Raw genomic sequence first — 20,097 nt, 5'->3', positions numbered from 1 at the left:
TGCAGGGAAACCAAAATGCTTGCTTGCAAAGCCATTGTACAGGGTGAGTCCTTTAAAAGAGGCCCCGTGAATATAGAGTACACATGTTCCATGGGGCCTCTTTTAAAAGATTCACCCTGTACTACCAACCTTACTGTATGCTTGTGAAACATGGACCACTTATAAAGTCAATCTCCAACTCCTCAAAATATTCCATCAACGGTGTCTCCGAAAATTTTTACACATCACTTGGGAAGACAGGCGAACTCATGCCAGTGAACTGAAAGAAGCATAGATCACTAGTGTTGAAGCAACGATTCTTCAACATCAACTTCATTGGACTGGTCATGTTGTTCAGATGCCTGATTACTGTCTTCCAAATCAACTACTCTATTCCGAACTTAAAAATAGAAATCATGATGCTGGTGGTCAACAAAAGAGGTTCAAAGACTCTCTCAAGGCATATCTTAAAAAATGTAGCATTTTTTTTGTAGCACCGACAACTAGGAAACACTGGTCTGCGAGCGCTCCAATTGGAGAATAGCCTTTACCAAAGGTGTCATGGACTTTGAAGATGCTCAAACTCAGGACGAAAGGGAGAAACATGTTAAGAGGAGGCACGCTTGGCAAACCCTCACCGTGATCAATTCCTGCCCGGAAACCTATGTCCCCACTGAAGAAGGACGTGTGGATCCAGAATTGGCCTCCACAGTCACTTACAGACTTCCTGTTAAGACCGTGTCATGGAAGACAATCTTACTCGGCTACGAGTGATCGCCAAAGAAGAAGAAGAAGACCAAAAGTATTCAGAACTTTCTAGTAATCATGGTATCTGGGAGTTCATATGTGCCATATGTGTTCATATGTGTGCACTTTTTCCAGCCACAGTGCAAAAGACAGGCCTAACCCCACCCCCGTACATGGTTTCAGAAACATTTGCCCTACTGAGTCTGCTTTCAAGCATGTTGCCACTTCATACTTTTTCCTTGAAAATCTAACAGGGTGGGTGGGTGGAAATCAGAATTCTAAAGCATGCCCTGAATTATATTAAAAGAGCGTCCTCATTTTCATTGTTATTGTTAATTAGAATAATTTAAACAATAGCAAAAAACCAGATTAACTTAATAAACATAATTATTCAGCGGTGCATTCAGAAAACCCATTTGTTTGTAAGCTGCCTGCTATCATCCTACGTTGGCTTCTCCCTTTCAAATTTTAATGGCTTTCACAGCCATAAAATTGATGCAAGCAAACATTCCCTTATTGTTATATATGCATATTTCCCGTGCTTCTTTTTCATGCTGGCATCTCTTGTACCTAAAGATAATCCTAAAATGACTTACGCTTTGATATGAGAGGAGCTCACCTAAAAGGCCTTTGCCACCATCCAAGATGGGTGGAGGCTGCTTGTCGTTTCTAAAAAGAGCATTATTTGTATGGCCATTACTCACTTAAGAGTTTTGAACAGGCTTGCGGTGGGCAGGGGGAGATATAACCCAGGTTCAAATTCCCACTTATGCCATGAAGCTTACCGGGTGATTTTGTACCAGACACCTGCTCTCAAGCCTAACCTACCTTTCAGAACTGTTGTTAAGATAACATAGCTGGTGGAGACAGTGATGTGCGCTCTTCTGAGCTGCTAAAAAAGGAGAGGTATAAATGTAATACATAATAATAATAAAAAGATCATCCATGAACTCACCAAGTTTGTGTATTTCAACCTCAGTTGCCCCCTTTGCAAATGTAATGGCGATTAATGGTCTTGCGAAATATTGTGGGGAATTGGATGGTAGGTTCTAGGGATAGGTGTTGATATCAAAAGAGACATATATAAACAAATGTATCCTCTAGCAGTGGCGGAGTGGTTAAGAGCGGTGGACTCATAATCTGGTGAACCAGGTTTGCTTCCCCGCTCCTCCACATGCAGCTGCTGGGTGATCTTTGAAGTCTCTCAGCCCCACTCACCTCACAGAATGTTTGTTGTGGGGGAGGAAGGGAAAGGAGATTGTTTGCCGCTTTGAGATTCCTTAGGGTAGCGATAAAGCGGGATATCAAATCCAAACTCCTCCTCCTTCTCCTCCTCCTCCTCCTCCTCCTCCTCCTCCTCTTCTTCTTCTTCTTCTTCTTCTTCTTCTTCTTCTTCTTCTCCTTTGAATGCCTTCTCTCCCCAAGGAACACATTTCTGTGGACTGGGGCCTTTCCCCGTTAGGTAGAACAGGGATGGGGATATTTTGGTACTCCAGATGTTGGTGGACCCCAATAGACACCATCCCTCACCATTGGCTACACTGCTTGGGACAGATGGATGTTGACATCTGGTAACATCTGGAGGATCGCAGGTTCCCCATCTCCTGATGCAGAGGACTCCACCTGGTAGCAGAGGGCCTGAATGCAGCATTAGAATGGAGCCGTGAGCCAAGGGGAGAGCTGAACGGTTCATAAGGCATTCTATTCTATACTCTCCAGTCGTTCTGAATTTAAAGAGTCCCTGGATGGTGCAAAACCTTTGGAAGTCCTCCATGTTGCATATCGTGTAAAATGACTTGTGCTGGCACTATAATAAAGAGCTAGGGCGGAAGATCTATTTTCCAGCCATCATTCTTAAAAGATTCTTAAAACTTTCCTTCTTAAATGTGATGTGCTCCAAGGCATTGTTTGATTTGAAATGCACTCAGTCCATTTTGTGTGTGTGCGTGCGCACGCGGGGGGTTTTGTTGCAGAAGTCGGGTCGTTTGATGGGATGCGAGCCCCATCAGCATGACGTCTGTCATTTGCAGTACTGATGATGGTGCCCGGGAAGGTCTTATTAATCTTTATTTAATGCGTCCATGTGTATGAGAGAGGGGGTGGGTGGGAAACAAACACAGAAATAATAAATCATATGTATGCATTATGGGAACCCTCTGGGCATTCAGACCGCATTACTCATATCTTAGAAAGGTAAAAATGGCAAGCTGTATTAGCTGAGTTCAAGGCACAAAAGGCTGTATTCATTTCGCGGCATGCATAAGTTATGCAAATGGGAACAACTTCAGGGAAAACAGCAACACAATATTCTATCCATTGGAATAATACAATTTAATAAGCACTTGTCATGAAAAGCAGCACATGCATTCTGCTAAGTTTCTTACTCGTTTTTTGGTCAAGACTGTTAACTACTTCTAACATCTTGCGCGAAGAGTGTTTAGATGTCCAGGCACTGGGTTTGCCCAAGAAAGGGGAGGGCGCTGCTGACAGAACACAACCCCCCCTCCCCACGATGCTCCAGCACACCCACGAGACAAGGTGAGGTGACTGCCTTGGGCGGCAGGATCCATAGGGGCAGCAGATCTCGATGTCGACCTTTCTTCCCCCATTGTTCCTGATGTAGATCTTCTCATTCCTTCTGCCCTCATCTCTCATCCCTTCTTCCCTGGCAGGAAGGAAGGTGCCATTTGGAGTCCCTCTCAGGTGCCAAAATATCCTGGGTTGGCCCTGCTTCTGGATACGGTTAGATGGGGTGGAGACGATCATGGTTGTGTAGTCCTCTTGCATAAACAGTAACACCTAAAAACAACAACACACACCTTGAAATAGAACAGAAATGAATTGGAGTGTATATGTCCAAAAAACACAATGGGTGTTAGGGAACCAATGCCTGATAGTGGTTAAAATGGTGGATTGCTCCTGGAGAGATACTGGCTCATAGCTTCACTGAGACATGTTGCTCACTACCTCTCAGCTTAATCTGCCGTACCTCATAGGGATGTTATGAGGATAAAATGGTGGGACCAGGTATGTTACCCTGAGATGTTAGGTGGAAGCGTAGGACTTGGAATTCTGCCTGGGTCAGAGGAATGTGCCACAGCGTAGGCACCGGCAGATATTCCTGTCGACCTCCCCGCGTCTCCACTCTGCTGATAAGCAGGCGAGGTCCCGGCGATTCTTCTCAGATGTGTGAGAGGAACACACCGTTCTTCCTCTCTCCCCTTTGGTGTCCCCCAGGGAGGGGAAAGAAGCAGACAGAAAACTATTTACATCCTTTATTTCTGCCTCTCATATCAGTACAGAGAAAACATGTCTGCACTCCACAGCAGTAAGAATAAACTCCACCCATGTACTTCCAGTACAGGTCATATGACACACACACTGAGCTAACATCCGGTGCTCAGTACAGAATGGACTGCCCCTTTGTTTCCATGGCAACAGTCACAAACATCCTGTCTGGCTTTCCAGCCACAAGCAGCTGACTGAGCTGCTGGAGCCTTTGCTTGCTGCAGCATTGGTGCTTTATGGTAACATACTCCCCCTAAAGTATCAATGCGTGCTGCGAGCAAAGCGTCATCCAGAGAAGAAAACAAACAGTTGTTATACTTATAACATTCCCCTGTTGTTTCAGTTCCACCCTTGGAACTACCCGCCACTGGTTTAACCAATGTACCTCTCTGGTTGTGTGATTTCACATTACCTTGGTTAACAACTCTCTGTTGTGCCTTTGTCTCTGACTCAGACACAGCTTCAATCTGTCCTTGGTCGTTTACAACAGCAACATATGCAAGGTTAGCAAACTCCTTTGAATACCTCTTGGGTGGTACACCCTTCGTTGCTCTCTCAGACCTTCGTAAGGGTTGCAACTTTTCTCTGCTTTCTGGTTCAGCCTCTGAACACTCTGGAGAACCAGTACTAAGCTTAATCAATGGTTCATCCTCCTTTTCTGAGGGTCTAGTCATTATTTGAGATTTCCTCTCAATGACTGTGACAACTGAGCTGTCTGAGCTATCAGTGTCATCATCATCAGTACCACTGAACTCAATAAGATCAAACTCATCATCATCATCATCAGAATCATCTGTGGAAAAAGTGTGAACAATCACTCTCTCCCGTTCAGGAGCACTCTCTAGAAATTTTGTGAGAATCACCTGACCAGATTCAGACAAAATTACTCTGTAGAGACCTTTTTCATAACCCACGAAGATGCCTCTGGCATTCTTTACCCCACTTGGAGCTTCTGTTCTCACATGAGACCCGAAAACCTTAAAATAGGCAACAGAAGGTTTTCTATTAAACAGCTTCTCAAAAGGAGAACATCCCAACTCTGTTGAGACTTTTCTCAACCACACATGAAGATAGGACGCTAGCGACTCGGCCCAATATTCATGTGGTAAATGTGAACTCAGCAATTGTGCATGCATCCCCTTTTGCAATTCTTTGTTCACCCTAACACAGACACATTTCTTCCATGCTTCTTCGGAACTAGCAAGTTTGTGTCTTATCCCTTTTCCATCCAGGAACCTCTGGAAATCCTGTAAAAGAAAAACTGGCTTGTCATCTGTGAAAAGACAATCAATGTTAGCATCATGCATACTTTTAACCTTGTCACAAAACTCCTGAAACTTTTCTAAAGTTTCCTGCGGTTTCTTCATCAAGTAAACCCAAGAATAATTAGTGTAACAATCAACACACACAAGGTAATATTTTGCACCGCCTCTAGATGGTTCTAGAGGACCAATCACATCAGCATACACCCGCTGAAAAGCTCTGTGGACCTTCTTGGCCACCTTCTTGGTGTCCACACTGGTCAGACCTGCAAGAGAAATTTCGTTAGAATCAGAAGTATTACATTTCATGTAATCACTTTGATCAAAAGTCAACAAATACAATCCATCTTTCTCTTTGGCAGTAAGAAACAGTTCTCCATCTTTGTAGATCTTGCATCTTTTAGCATCATAGTACAGTTTTAGTCCCTTCTTTGCAATCTGCGAAGCACTCAGCAGACTAAATTTCAGTTCTGGAACCAGGTAAACATCGCTTATAGTCAAGTTCAGACTCTCAAGATACACAGTTCCAATTCCGGTCGCTTCCAGTTCTTGACCGTTGGCTTGTTTCACGGTGAAGCTTTGCTTCTTCAACGTCGAAAACAGTTCTCTGTGTGGGCAGAGATGCTTCGTGGCGCCCGTATCGATTATGAATGCGTTCCCAACATCTGGCGTGGTTCCTTTCGCCATCATCGCCTTTGCAGGTTTCACCTGGCACTTGTTACGGCTTTTGCTTGACGCCTCAGGCTTCGTAGAGCTGTTCTTGGCTCCTTTTGACTGTCGCGGCTTCTTACAGTTTCGCTGTAGATGCCCAGTCTGTCCACAATTGTAGCATCGGACGGCACTCAATGCTACACCATGCTCTCCAGTAGCATCAGCAGTGGGAAGATTTGAACTCTGTTCTTGCCTCCCCCTGTCTTTCACTTCCAGTGCAGCAAGTCTGTCGTGTTCGTTCAGGACGACGGCACACACCCTTTCCGCGGTCAGATCCTGAGCAGGTAGCGAACCAAGCTGACTGGCAACAACCTTGTAATTCCTATTCAGGCTGTTTATCATCATGAAGCAAAACACTTCCTCCTGTAGACGGAAATTGCGTTCCACCATCTGTTGACGCAGGAACTTCATTTCTGTCAGGTGCGCTTGAACATCTCCATCAGGCGCTAATCTCAGATTGGTCAACTTCTCAAAATACAGCAACGCTGAAGAACCAGCATCTCTCTGATGCGTTGTACGCAGCGTGTTCCAAATCTCTTGCGCATATTCCAAATGCTGTATATGCACCAATTGATCATCTGAGACGCACAGAATTATAGCAGTCCTAGCCTTCACATTCTGTGACTCCCAAGCACGCGTTGGTGCTGCTGGGATGGGATTCTCAATCACCCGAAACAGTCTCTGATTCTGCAGCAGGGCCTTCATCTTTACAGACCAAGATGAATAATTGTTATTGGTCAGGAGGGGTGGAGAAGGCAAGCCTCCCCCCTTCTTAGCATCCATTTTGAGTCCTTGCATTGACTCTAAAACACAAGCCTCTAAGATCCAATAGCTGGCTTGTTTACACTCTTGACACCTGGCTTCTCTGACACTGGCTGCATTGGAAAGTCCCTTCCAGCAGTTCGTGAGGACCTAGTCATAACAAAACTTTGTTTTCGCCTCTCTGAGGCATAGTCTGACTGTCCAGCCCTCTCGAGTAACTTTCCATTTCTCCTCTCTGAGGCACAGCCTTCACTGAAGGACGTTGCCTAGCAACAGCGCATATCTCTCCTCGGACAGGAAACCACAAGAATGCCTGGAATGCAGGCCTCTTCTAAGTTGGAGCTGCTTTCCCACACACGCTCTCCGTGAAGCAGAGAATGAATCATTCTGCATTCACACTTCTAAGCCCTTAAAGTCTCATACCTTGGGCATCGGCTTGGCTGTCAGCTTCTTCTGGTCAGCTTCTGGCTGCAGAGAATCAGCCTCTCAAATCAGGCTTCCATGGAGCAGAGGAGGACAATTCACCAGCCTCTCATGCAGATGTCGATGGATCGAAGAAAACAGCAACCATCCGAAGGCTGCCACTGTTGGAATTCTGCCTGGGTCAGAGGAATGTGCCACAGCGTAGGCACCGGCAGATATTCCTGTTGACCTCCCCGCGTCTCCACTCTGCTGATAAGCAGGCGAGGTCCCGGTGATTCTTCTCAGATGTGTGAGAGGAACACACCGTTCTTCCTCTCTCCCCTTTGGTGTCCCCCAGGGAGGGGAAAGAAGCAGACAGAAAACTATTTACATCCTTTATTTCTGCCTCTCATATCAGTACAGAGAAAACATGTCTGCACTCCACAGCAGTAAGAATAAACTCCACCCATGTACTTCCAGTACAGGTCATATGACACACACACTGAGCTAACATCCGGTGCTCAGTACAGAATGGACTGCCCCTTTGTTTCCATGGCAACAGTCACAAACATCCTGTCTGGCTTTCCAGCCACAAGCAGCTGACTGAGCTGCTGGAGCCTTTGCTTGCTGCAGCATTGGTGCTTTATGGTAACAGGAAATGTAATTTATAATATTAAATAGTTTGGTATTTGAAAGTATTGATTTTGTGTGTGTGTGTGTGTGTGTGTGTGTGTGTAACTATATTTATTGCTTATTACTATAGTTATACTCCATGTTTGAGCTCATATTGGATCCCAGAATAGTTTACAGCAATTAAATAAATCACCAAGGTACAATGTAAACGAAATAATTTTTATGGCTGTTGTTGCCCTTAAAAGCTCCCTGGAATAGCAGCAGCAGCAGCAGCAGCAACAACAACAACAACAACAAAAGCATTGCAGATTTCTTTAAGGCTGATACTATACTATTGAAGAGTATAACCAATTGATAAGAGCCACAAGATTTGATCCAAATTAGGTTTATGGGTGAATCAAATTTTCCCTCCGTCCTTACTCACTAGGTAATCCTTGTAGGCGGGTTTACTGATGGCTGCTAGAGAGGATTTTAATGGATAATTAGGTTTGGGCTGCAACACTGAATATGCTGTTTGCTTCTGTGTGTTTGCTCTTGCAATTTTAGCAGTCATGAAAAAGGAAGCAGAGGCTATCTCTTGGAAGCAAACTGATAAGACGGCAAATATATATATATAGATCTGGGATCTTGAGCAAGAGGTTAGGTTTCTTCCAATCCAGCCGTTCATAGTAGAATGGCCCTTGAAATATCAAGGTTAATAGTATCTTCTGTACCGATAAGCGAGAAGATTTAATTCCAGACATCTAAATTGTAGTTGCTAGTGTTTAGTTTGGAATTAATAGAGTGACTACAGTGATCAATAACAGATATATTCAAAACACGTGCCTTTAATTCCCTATCTGTTCTGCTGCTTGCTGGAATGATCTAATGACCTTTCTGGGGGTGTTAATGAACAAGTTATTAATTAAAATGTGATATTTATCCTTCACTTCTCTCAATTCATCCTTTCTGTTTGTATGAGGCTTCCACACTCGCTGCATGAGAGAAGCAATACTTGTCCCCTTCAGTATCGAAGGTTTTGGCCTTTTTGTCCCTTTTGACTTTAATCTATTGTTCTGTTCAAGGTTACTTTGAAAACACCAGGTTGTCTTGCTCGGTGTCACAGTTTTCACCTTTGTTTCGAATGCTGGACTGTTTATGCTTGCCCATATAATCATATTCCAATCCCCCCTTGGCTTCTGGGAACTTTGCTCTCATCCTGTAACTGCAGGTTTCCTCCTCTTGCTGGAGTGAGCCTAGAAGAGGGAGCTGTGACCTTGCAGAGCAGTTATTTGTAAGCAACAATATTAATTCATGAGTTTTCCCCTGTCTCATCACATCACACATTGCAGCACGCTGACCTTTTTCTCTCCAGGTGGGTTTACTGTAGTACCAAGATATGCAACCGTCTGTGACTTTTTGCGATGCAAAAGGACTCTTAGTACATCTTCTCAGACTGAGCTGTATATTAATGTTTAGCTTTCAATGTTAAGGGCAACAACAACAATGGTCCCTCACTTACTGGAATTACTGAGAATGACAATTGCTGGATTTTATTGCCTTTGCCAGATCTCTGATATAATAGAAGAGGTTATCCCAGCAATCAGTATGGAAGTAGCCTACCCCCCTAACAACCTTCAATTTATGTGATAGGTAGTAAAGGAGTTGAAGATTCTGTCTGTGTAACACAACTACCATATACAAAAAAATAAAAAAAATGTCCAGTACCACCTTAGAGACCAACTATGTTTGTTGGTACCATAGTACTACCATAGCCTATTTTAGAATTAGTATTCATTTGCTGAGACCAAGTAACAGCCATGCTGTGATTTTCTGCATGCATTTCCAATCATGGTCTAAATATAATCTGACGCCGTCACATGAGATATTGGGGGCAGGTGCTGGGGCTCAGTAAGTGTCACTATGGTTAGGTCCACCACCATTCCTGCCGCAACTGCCGCGGCTGCTGCTACAACAGCCAGCCAGCCACATGGGCACATCAAGGCTGGAATAACTATTAAGACAGAGTTGCTGATGAGTTTTGTGTGTGCCTGGAGTGTGCAGTGTTGCTGCCAGGCCCTTGGTCACACAGGGACTGGTGGGGTGGCCCGGCAGTGGCACTGAGAAGAGCTTCAGGTCGTATCCTCAAATTTACCAGCACTGCCATGTTAAAGATGCAAACCCCACCCCCGGCATCTGTTTTGGAGCTCTGCTGGGAGCTGCCACCATCAACAACATGGGCTGGCAGGAACGAACCCTGGTCAAGGAAGAGGGGCATGTCCATTGAACATTGGGCAGAGTGGACCTTTCTGGAGGCAAGCCTGATTACCCTATTCTTTACCATGTATCCTTCAAGGGAATACAAATATCTAAGTCAGATGCAGGCAAACCTATATGTTGCACTTGGCCAACATTGAGGGCTATTTTGAAAGGGCATGGGGTGACCACTTCAGTTTATTGATGGATATATGATGGTGGACATTACATGGCTGAAATGGCTGGGTGGGCCTAATTAGATCCATGGGCTTGAGATTCCCCCACTGCTCCTATAGGCAGTTTCCTGCTCTTCCTAATTCACAGTACAATATCTAGAAAAGTTTGGATTTGATATCCCGCCTTTCACTCCCTTTAAGGAGTCTCAAAGCGGCTAACATTCTCCTTTCCCTTCCTCCCCCACAACAAACACTCTGTGAGGTGAGTGGGGCTGAGAGACTTCAGAGAAGTGTGACTGGCCCAAGGTCTCCCAGCAGCTGCATGTGGAGGAGTGGGGAATCGAACCCGGTTCACCAGATTACGAGACTCTTAACCACTACACCACACTGGCTCCCTATCACTCTCTGTCAATCTTTCCCCTGTACTTTTCAGTACGACTTCTTGGAGAGTGTCTGTGCTATGACATCCTCAGCTGCCCATCACAAATCACCATCAAAATGTGGAATCTGTGGATTTTCAGAGCTAAAACCAGTAACAATCTCAGGAAAGAACTGCAGGTGATATAGCACATCGGTGGAAAACAAACTGATGATTATTCTGATAAATTTTTTAAATAAAAAATATACATGGAAAATACTATTGCTTTGCCTAACTCATGCTACATTTTAAAATGCATGAAGTACCATTTCTCTAGGGACTGACATCTGTCATTTGCTTTTGACAATTAACGCAGTCTTAAAACAAGTCACACATTTCAATGTCAAAGAAGTCGTTATGATATCAAGTCATTTTTTGAGTGGTTCTGTATTTTAAAATCTTTTTCAAAAAGCATTTCCTACCTAAATTCAGATAATGGGTGACTGAAAGGCAGTTTTTTCTTCTTTATCATGCACAGTGCTTTTTTTTGGGGGGGGCTGTCTTGCTCAGCTTGAATTTCACCCTTCCACCCAAGAGCTCAAGGTTGTCTACATCTTCGTCCTCGCTTTATTCTCACATCAACGCTGTGAGGTAGGCTAGGCTAAGTTGGGATTTCAACCTAGAACTGAGTTCCAACCCTTCACTACCTGCTTGTTACTCAGTTTAGGCAGAAAGGCAGAGGGGTATGATTTTTAGATGAAATACACACCTTGCTTTCATAATGAATAAAATCTCCGGCTGCAATCCTATACCCACTTAATTGAATTCAGTGGAACGTAGGCTTGAGCAGATTTGTGTATGTTGCACTCTAACTGCAGCTTTCTTGCTTTTGCCCTAGGTGTTCTAGAAAGCCAAGTTTTATAGAAAGGTGGGATTAAACCAGTGGGGAAAAATACACAAGAGCACAGATATATGTAAATATCCATGTTCCTGAATCTTATTACTACCTTGTTCTCATCATGTTTGATGTGACTCTCAATGTGCGTGGCAGATGGGGGTGAGGGACGGATTGCCAGCCTTGACATTTTAGAGGAAGGGGCTTTGGGGTCCGTGGCAGAGAACATTCTTTGCATGCAGTCCTTTGAATCCTAGATTCTCTCCCTGGAATCTCCAGGTAGGGCTGGGAAAGAACTCCTGACTGAAAACTTAGGGCTTATCCATTCCACACCTTGGTTTGACCCACTGCTTCCCCCCTGGGAATAGTGCTGAATCAGAACAGAAGGCAGTCGGGTTTTCTGTGAATTGCTGTTTGTTTTGATTTAGCGCTAAGGAGCAGATTTTCCTGGGGGAAACAGCAGGGCAAAGGTAAAACTGCTCAGACCCATGCGGAGAAAGCCCAGGACAAGGGGGAAACCATTTGGACCTGGACACGGAACAAGCAGAAGTATGGGTGAGTCCTTAGAGAGCTTCTGCCGTTGTCAACAACGCTAAGCCAGATGGACCAATGATCAGCTTCAGCTTCCTGCACTCCTATCAAAATCCATTGATGTAGCACATGCATGAATGGGAACGGCCTCCTTGCTCCTTGCATTCATGTCTACACCTATATTGTGTGAATAGGACTGTTGTCTTTACTTCTAGTAGAAACATCTTAAGGACCAGTGGACAAGCCATAGGGAGAATAGGTTGGGAGTGGGGGATAGCTCTCTACTTTTCCTGCATGAAATGAATTTCCAACTTTTGATTTAACTATGAGGCATGCTGGCAGCATGTCTTCAAAATATAGTTAAGAACCCTGGTTGATTAATATTGGTGCCGGTGCTTCTCTTAGCCACAGCCAAGGAAGGAGAAGGTAATTTACTTTTGGGAGGGACTGCACACTTGGGAAACTTATGCAGTGGCACTTAAATCTTTAAACTCAAGGTCTCCTGTAAGAGAAACCAATAATGTTTCCGGCTAGTATATAAATAGAGGACTACATAAAGGCATTTATAAGCAAGCTTATTGGTTTCATGGAAATCAAAAATCCAAATTCTGCAACATTGTCACAGGACCAAAAGAAATCATGGGAATTACGCTGATTTAGGCAAATAGCAATTGACTGCTGAATCTAGTAACTCAATCAAAGTTGATTTATGAGGTACAGTCCCCACTGGGCATTGGCAGAGGTGGTTGTGATTTTGGCCACATCTGGTAGTTTTGGGTACATTGCTTCTGTTGTGACATGTAGCAAAGGTTGGGAAGAGAAGGAAGCAGGGATTAGGGGGTCTTCGTAGACAGTGGATGGGAAAGTGTGGAATAGACTTGCAAAGTAGCATTGGGGGTAGGGATGTCAGAGAATCCCAATGAAAACAGAAGCAGGTGAGGAAATTGCTGATGTTTGCTTATTCATCCCATTTCTGGAACAGAATTTACTACTGCTGCTGCTGCTGCTGCTGCTGCTGCTGCTGCTGCTGCTGCTTTCAGTGTGCAAGCAGTAAGTAATGGATTATATTCCTCCACAACCATTTGCATTGTGTTTTCTTTGCACTGAGCTGACTGGTGTGAAATAATGTAATGACAATGTAATAATAATAATAATAGTAATAATAATTTTTATTACTTATAACCCACCCATCTGGCTGGGTTTCCCCAGCCACTCTGGGCAGCTTACAGCATATATAGAAACATAATAAAACATTAAACATTATAAACTTCCCAATGCAGGGTTGCCTTCAGATGTCTTCTAAAAGTATAGTTCTTTATCTCCTTGACATCTGAAGGAAGGGTGTTCCACAGGGAGGGTGCCACTGCCAAGAAAGCCCTGTTCCTGGTTTTCTGTAGCTTCACAATATGACACTGATACACCAGATACCACACTGGAAGGCAAGCAGTGCTTTGTGCTGTGTTGTTGTGGCCATGTGATTTGATTCAAACCCTAAGGAAGGCATTCAAATCAAGTTACAGATTTGCAGTGGAACTGAAGGACGCTTAAGTTTTAAGATTCTTTAATAATATTCAGAATGACTTTGCACACACCATATATAGACAGCTTGTTGTGTGGCTCATTCTGACTTGTACCTTTAGTCACATTGTGTTGCTACAAATTCCAGTAAAATTCTCTAAGGGGATGCTTATCACACCAAACAAGAGAGGGAAAAGAACTCAGAGAGAGCACCACATTTAGCTTTAATCGTGGAAGCTGATAATCTGTGAGATTCATTCTGTGGGGTGGCCCCGCTAAGCTTCTTGATAGAATAATTAAACTTTCTTTACAAACAGAAATAATCCTCCATGTACATTCTGCGCTATACAGTAAAGGTCTTGAAAGGGATAAAATTGTGTGTTAAGGAAACCTTGATGAAAGCTCCAAGGAAAATAAGGGCTGAATTAAAAATCAAAGGCTTCATGAGGCACTGTAACAAAAAGATTTCAGATGTGTAGGAATACAGTCATACCTCATGTTACGTTTGCTTCAGGTTGTGCGTTTTCAGGTTGTGTCCCACGGCGACCCAGAAGTACCGGAAAGGGTTACTTCTGGGTTTCGCCGCTTGCGCATGCGCAGACGCTCAAAATGACATCACGCACATGTGCAGAAGTGGCGAATCACGACCTGTGCATGTGCAGATGCGGGTTGCGTTCTGCTCAGGTTGCGAACTGGCCTCCGGAATGGATCCCGTTCGCAACCAGAGGTACCACTGCATAGGCCAGCATCAAGCTGTCTGAAGTCAACGGAAAAACTGATGGTTTAATTCCTTCACCATAGAGTAGTGAGAAGGTAGGTCCCTAGGCACTGGTGCCTGTTGCCCATGGGACTCGTAGGTGAAGCAACCACCTTGGAGAAGCCGCACTGTCAGTTGTTGGTGAGATCTCGCCGGAAACTGCTGCCACTTCTGCACATAAGGGAAGTAAAGAAGGCTTCAGTGGTGTGGGGTGGCATGGCGGCATGTTCCTGTTTTGCCTCAGGTGGCAAAACGGGATGCGCTGTCTCTGGACAGAAGGAAGGGAGACCAACAGTAGGTGGAGTCAGAGACACCCCATGATTGGTTGTAAGTAAGAAGGCAGCCCAAATGGACCACCCTCCACTGGTCAGAGAGTGGGTCTACACAGAACGAGGTTGTAGAATGCAGAGGTTGGTGGAGTGGGTTGTACCACTTCAAATTACAAGTGGGTGAATGCTGCTTTTGAATGTTCCTTCACGTTGACAAAGTAGTGCTGCGCTGAAATTTGTCCTCCACGTTTTTCAAAGCTTTTCTTCCCCTATGAAAGAGGCTACTTGTCTGGAACTCCAGGGTAACGTGGGGATTTTTTAAAATGGTGGCTTCCCACACTCAGCTACCTTTCATGGAGGGGTAGGCAGGGCACATGCTAGTGTTTGTGGGCTGCAGCTGCCCACGGGTCCCTGTGTTGACAGACATCAGGCCATATTGATAGGTCTGTGGTTTGGGGTGGAGGCCCTTGGGACTGTTGCTATCTTGAGAGATGAAACAGGGCTGAGACAACAAGTCTTCTTTATCTGGGCAAGGGAAGCTGAGGGCATCTCAGCCACTAGTCTTTGCTGGTTGTTTTGGTTAATAGCACCTTTTGTTTTTAAGCTTTATTATTAAGATTTCCCCATAATACAGTAAAATTGCAGCTACAGAAGATACAAATCGAATACAGTGGTACCTCGGGTTAAGAACTTAATTCGTTCTGGAGGTCTGTTCTTAACCTGAAACTGTTCTTAACCTGAAGCACCACTTTAGCTAATGGGGACTCCTGCTGCCACCGCGCCGCTGCTGCGTGATTTCTGTTCTTATCCTGAAGCAAAGTTCTTAACCTGAGGTAATATTTCTGGGTTAGCGGAGTCTCTAACCTGAAGCGTATGTAACCTGAAGTGTACTTAAAATACGGAGTCCTCTCTTAAAAGTAATTCTTGGACCTTGCCACTCACAGCCTCTCACCCTGGGAGACCAACATTTCTCTGTCTCCTACCCAGGGTCCTCCATCAACCCTATATCCCCTCCCCGACAAGTATGTAATTTCTGGACCCTAATAAAGGCCCCAGATATAGGACCCCAAAGAAAGTCTTTATTTCAGTTAACAGCATTTTTTAAAAAATGGAACTTCCCTCAGCACAGAGCCCAATGTCTGCTACTGAATCTTGCCATAGCCGTTGGTTGGATTTTATTCTGCTTTCTCCTCTGATTCTCTCCCTACACAGTCCTCAAAGTATTGTTTGTTTCATGTAAACAAATCAGAGGTTATCCCCAGATGGCCTTGCAAGGAAGTCAAGAGGGGAGCTTTTGATTTCGCTAGCCGTTATCTGAGCCCACTTTGTGTAGACTACCACTTGGAAAACCATAGTTGGATCTAGTGTAGCTTCCCTAAAATAACAATTGCTGCTGTTTCTAATATTTGTCCAGATAATATATTTGGTGATTAACTGAAGTGTTTCCATCAGACTTCTGTTTATTTTGCAGCTTCCAGTGTAATTATTATGCTGATTTTATGATATTCGTTGTTGAACATGAAAATGATTTCAAACACACAGTGGTTGTTTTGCTTCAGCCTCAGTAGGAATAAAGAGACTTGCAGTTTTATGAACTGGAATGGTACATTTTGGGGTTTGGAATTTTCTAGAATAGTTCCAAGTTGTCTTTGGGTGCAAGTATGGGTAATGATTTTGAAATCAAAATGTATACTATGACATATGCTTTTGAGCTGACCCAGCCTTGATTTGAACAGAGCTCTGATGACAGCCCTAGCTAAATTGTGGAATTATATACGCTGGTTTTCTTACCAAATGTAGTCTTCATCCATAGTATTTTAAGATTCAAAAAACAGTGTACGGAAAATAAAATGCTTATTCTGCTGTGGGTGGCATTCAACTCAGGAGACCCGTGGAAATTCATGAACACGACTAAGTTATGTCCATTAATTACAGTGGGCCTACTCTTTAAGTAAAAGTTTGGTTGACTGTCAACCTATGAAAGTTGCATAACCACTGAACATTACTGCCACTAACCCTTTTAGGCAGCACTGCAGGCAAATACGGATGCCTTGTTGTGTGGCCAAGAGGATTTTCACCCTTATTTGTTTGGATCTAGGTTATGAGTTTTCTCCTCGGTTAGAGCCAGAAGGTATATTGCTGAGAACCGGCACTGGGTTTGGGGGGGGGGGGTTGCGTACAAAATTGGCTGTGCCCAAGGTCTTTGTGTTAATGCTAATTAGGCAGGTAAAAAGCAGAATATTTCATTTGATCCAGTGTGTGAACATTAACATCCCACCACCCTGAAATTGCTAGCAGCTAAGTTGGAGTTCGTGGAGTTATTAAATATAATGAGGGCTCTCGCGCTTTGTGATGGTGCTCACTGGATGTTTACAAAGAAAAAGCTTATGTCTTGTATTCTGCATTGGGGATATTATTTTTTTATTTTCATTTTTATTACATTTCCTGACTTCAGTATCTAGGTCAGTCTATGAGAGAGGGAAATTTTTTGACAGGCTCCCCAAGATCACTAAGAAGGATACAGGAAGGCTGACTGTAGTTTTGTCCTCCTCTCTTTCTAACCTTTGCCATTCTTACCACCCCCTCCCTGGTCAGTTTAATAGGAAGGAACAGTAGGAAGAAACACGGACTTTGTTGTAGGTTAAAGGTAGTTTGCATCTGGGTCCCTTCAGACTTCATGAATTGCTCATGTTGTTAATGTAGTTCCATAGATGTATGTGGACCTTTACAGAGTAACTGTCTGAGATGCAAAATATGGGAGACAACAGAGGAGCGCAGAGGAAAATGGAGATAAGAGCAACAGGGGAAGAATATGCATTCATTTATTTTGGGTAGTGGGGAGGCTGCAGATCTCCAGATGTTGCTGTACTCCAGATCCCAGGCAGCATGATCAGTGGTCATGGATGGTGGGAGTTGTAGTTCAGCAACATATGCCAGACTGCCGTCTCATTCACAAAATTAATAGTGCTTTTGCTGGTGATGTTGGCAGGTGGAACAGTCAAGGAAGGGTTTGGTAGCAGCAGAGATCATTGACAGCTCCCCTTCTCAAGTTACTTAAGGTGTGAAGGGGAATCAAAAGGTGGCATGTTTCTTTGAGTAGGGGGTGGGGGAGATGCCATTTTGAGCCACTTGTGTCCCATGGCAATACCAGGTTAGCCAGAACTGGCCGGAACTCCAGCACCTCTCAGGTGGGGGCCATTGCCATTCTAAGAGAACAAGGGAAGCATTCCTGTTGAGTTCCAGAACCTCTTTTTCTAGAAAAACAGCACTAGGCAACACTATTCACAAATTAAAAAGTTATCTCTGGCTCACAGTATATTATCATATGAAAGTCTTCCAAGTGTATTGACGTTTCCCCCCCTTTAAAACTACAAACTCTCTTCTGCAGAAAATGATGTTCCAATCCCCCCCCCCCATTTCACTGGCTTTTCTCTTCTGCTTTTCCTCCTCCCCCAACTCTCTTTTAAAGTTTTCTTTGTAAAACTACAAGCTGAGGGTCAACACTACCTCTCTTTTTTCTCTCTCAACAGGAGCAGAAAATTTTCTCTCTCAAGACTTTCTAGTGCTAGAAGAGGCCCTGAGGCAGGACAAGCAAAAAACGGTAGGAAATACAGACCTTTGCGTAAGAAATGTGTGATACCTCATGGGAGACGCAAATAGTTCACAACAGATATTTACCAGGCCAAAGTGAAGCTTCAAAAGATCTTTGGCTTTGCCAACAAAGGCAAAAAGTAAAACGTAAATAACTTGGAATCACATTTTTTCTTCTAATTCATGTGTCATCTCTTGGGCACCATTCACACATTTATTGGGTCACTATTACAATTTAAATGGTGGAGGAACGTGTTTGCTTCCCTTGCCTCAAACACACAGTGCAGTGGATTATCGATGTAAAAGTTCATGCATGCAGCAGCTGGCCAAGACATTGCATTCTTTGACCCTCTCTTTCGAGGGAATGAGGCGAATGGCTGGAGGACTCATGCCCTATTTTTTATTAGGAGTCTGTATATGTATGTTGGGTGAACTTGCATTCCTATTCCTCATTAAAGATTTGTCCAGCCAGATAATCTAGCCCAGGAGTAGGCAACCTAAGGCTGGTGTGCCGGATGCGGCCCAATCGCCTTCTCAATCCGGCTCACAGACAGTCCGGGAATCAGCATGTTTTTACATGAGTAGAATGTGTCCTTTTATTATCATTTATAATAAATTATCATTTATTATCATTTTAAAATGCATCTCTGGGTTATTTGTGGGGCCTGCCTGGTGTTTTTACATGAGTAGAATGTGTGCTCTTAAGTAAAATGCATCTCTGGGTTATTTGTGGGGCATAGGAATTTTTTCATCCCCCCCCCCAAATATAGTCCAGCCTATCACATGATCTGAAGGACAGTGGACTGGCCCACGGCTGAAAAGGTTGCTGACCCCTGATCTTGCCTATGTCTGTCCATGTACCATGGTGTGCCAGATGAAGCCTTTGACGTTGCATCGAATCCATGTTGTGTTAATATGTGAGAGGTGCTAAGGTGAAAAGAGAGCTGGTTGCATTCTGAGATCCTTCTACGTCAGGGCTTCTGTGTTTGATACTTGATTCTGTAAACTTGAACTGTACTCACATAGTAAAACCATGTGAAGTGAATGTGTAAGAGCAGGATCGTGGCGGCTTGTCGCTAGCCGTATGTGTATCCAACTGAATGGATGCACAGAGTTTCTGACTTTTTATTCGCTTGGGCATTGATTAATTTTTAGATTGTGTCTGTTTGTATTTAGTTTTTGTAAATCAACCTGAAAATATTTTTTAAAAATGAATATAGGTTAAATAACTACCTCATTTTGTTCCCCACTGATTAGACTTTTTTGTGTTTTGTTTGGGTGGGCGATTTGCTCCAGACTAGTAAATGGAAGAGGTATCTGCCAGTGCGCATGTAAACATTGCTTCTGCTCCCAAAATAAGTCTGCTCTTCCTTCTCCTCCACATCTCACATTCTTTTCAAGGAAATGGCTGCTTCTCCTTGCCATATTTCCAGCAGAGAAAATCAGAGTCATGGGCTGCAGTGACAGCCCTATTGTGTTTTAAAGATGATTAAGAAGGCAGCACTTCTGAGACTAGATTTATTTATATTACCTAACGAAAGATTCACAGTCCCATATATATTTCAGAATTGGACTTTCCTCGAAGCCCCATCAGTAACTGGCTGATGAATTGCATCATTTGAGGCCTGACGGAAGAACGGCTGGGTGATACTTCAAGAGGACTGAAGACATTATAAAAACCCTTGTAATAGACTTAATGTTTTGTACCAACAAACTGCACCAAGGCTGCACATTCCTAAGCAGGCGAATGCTTTGTGGCACAGTTTTCACATGCACCTGAAGGACAAAGGCAAGGACACATTTTAGGTCTCAAATGGACTGTGCCCTCTTCATTTAACCCTTGCAAACACAGGATTTAATAGGCTTTCTAATGGGCACATTTAGGTACTTCACCTAACCGGTGACTGAGCAGTAGTAATTTGATTTGATTTATTAGATTTCTGTGCCACTTTTCATTCTGAAGAATCTCAAAGCGGCTTATAA

General features: G+C 43.8%; 1 protein-coding gene across 6 annotated transcripts in view; it reads left to right on the top strand.

Moving 5' to 3' along the window:
• Nucleotides 1-20,097, top strand: part of FHIT (fragile histidine triad diadenosine triphosphatase) — a 1,070,670-nt gene that overhangs the window by 198,657 nt on the left and 851,916 nt on the right. For 5 of the 6 annotated variants that reach the window (XM_081184398.1, XM_081184391.1, XM_081184394.1 and 2 more), the window contains one exon: nucleotides 18,054-18,124. The exons of the other annotated variant lie outside the window; for it this stretch is intronic. The gene's annotated coding sequence lies outside the window, so the exon portion shown is untranslated. The remainder of the gene's footprint in view (nucleotides 1-18,053; nucleotides 18,125-20,097) is intronic. 6 annotated transcript variants of the gene reach the window in all.

Source organism: Podarcis bocagei, assembly GCF_964188305.1.
Source record: "Podarcis bocagei genome assembly, chromosome: 2".
NCBI classification, from domain to species: Eukaryota; Metazoa; Chordata; class Lepidosauria; order Squamata; family Lacertidae; genus Podarcis; species Podarcis bocagei.
Note: the sequence above shows the minus strand (reverse complement) of the source record. Positions and strands in the feature narration are given on the sequence as shown.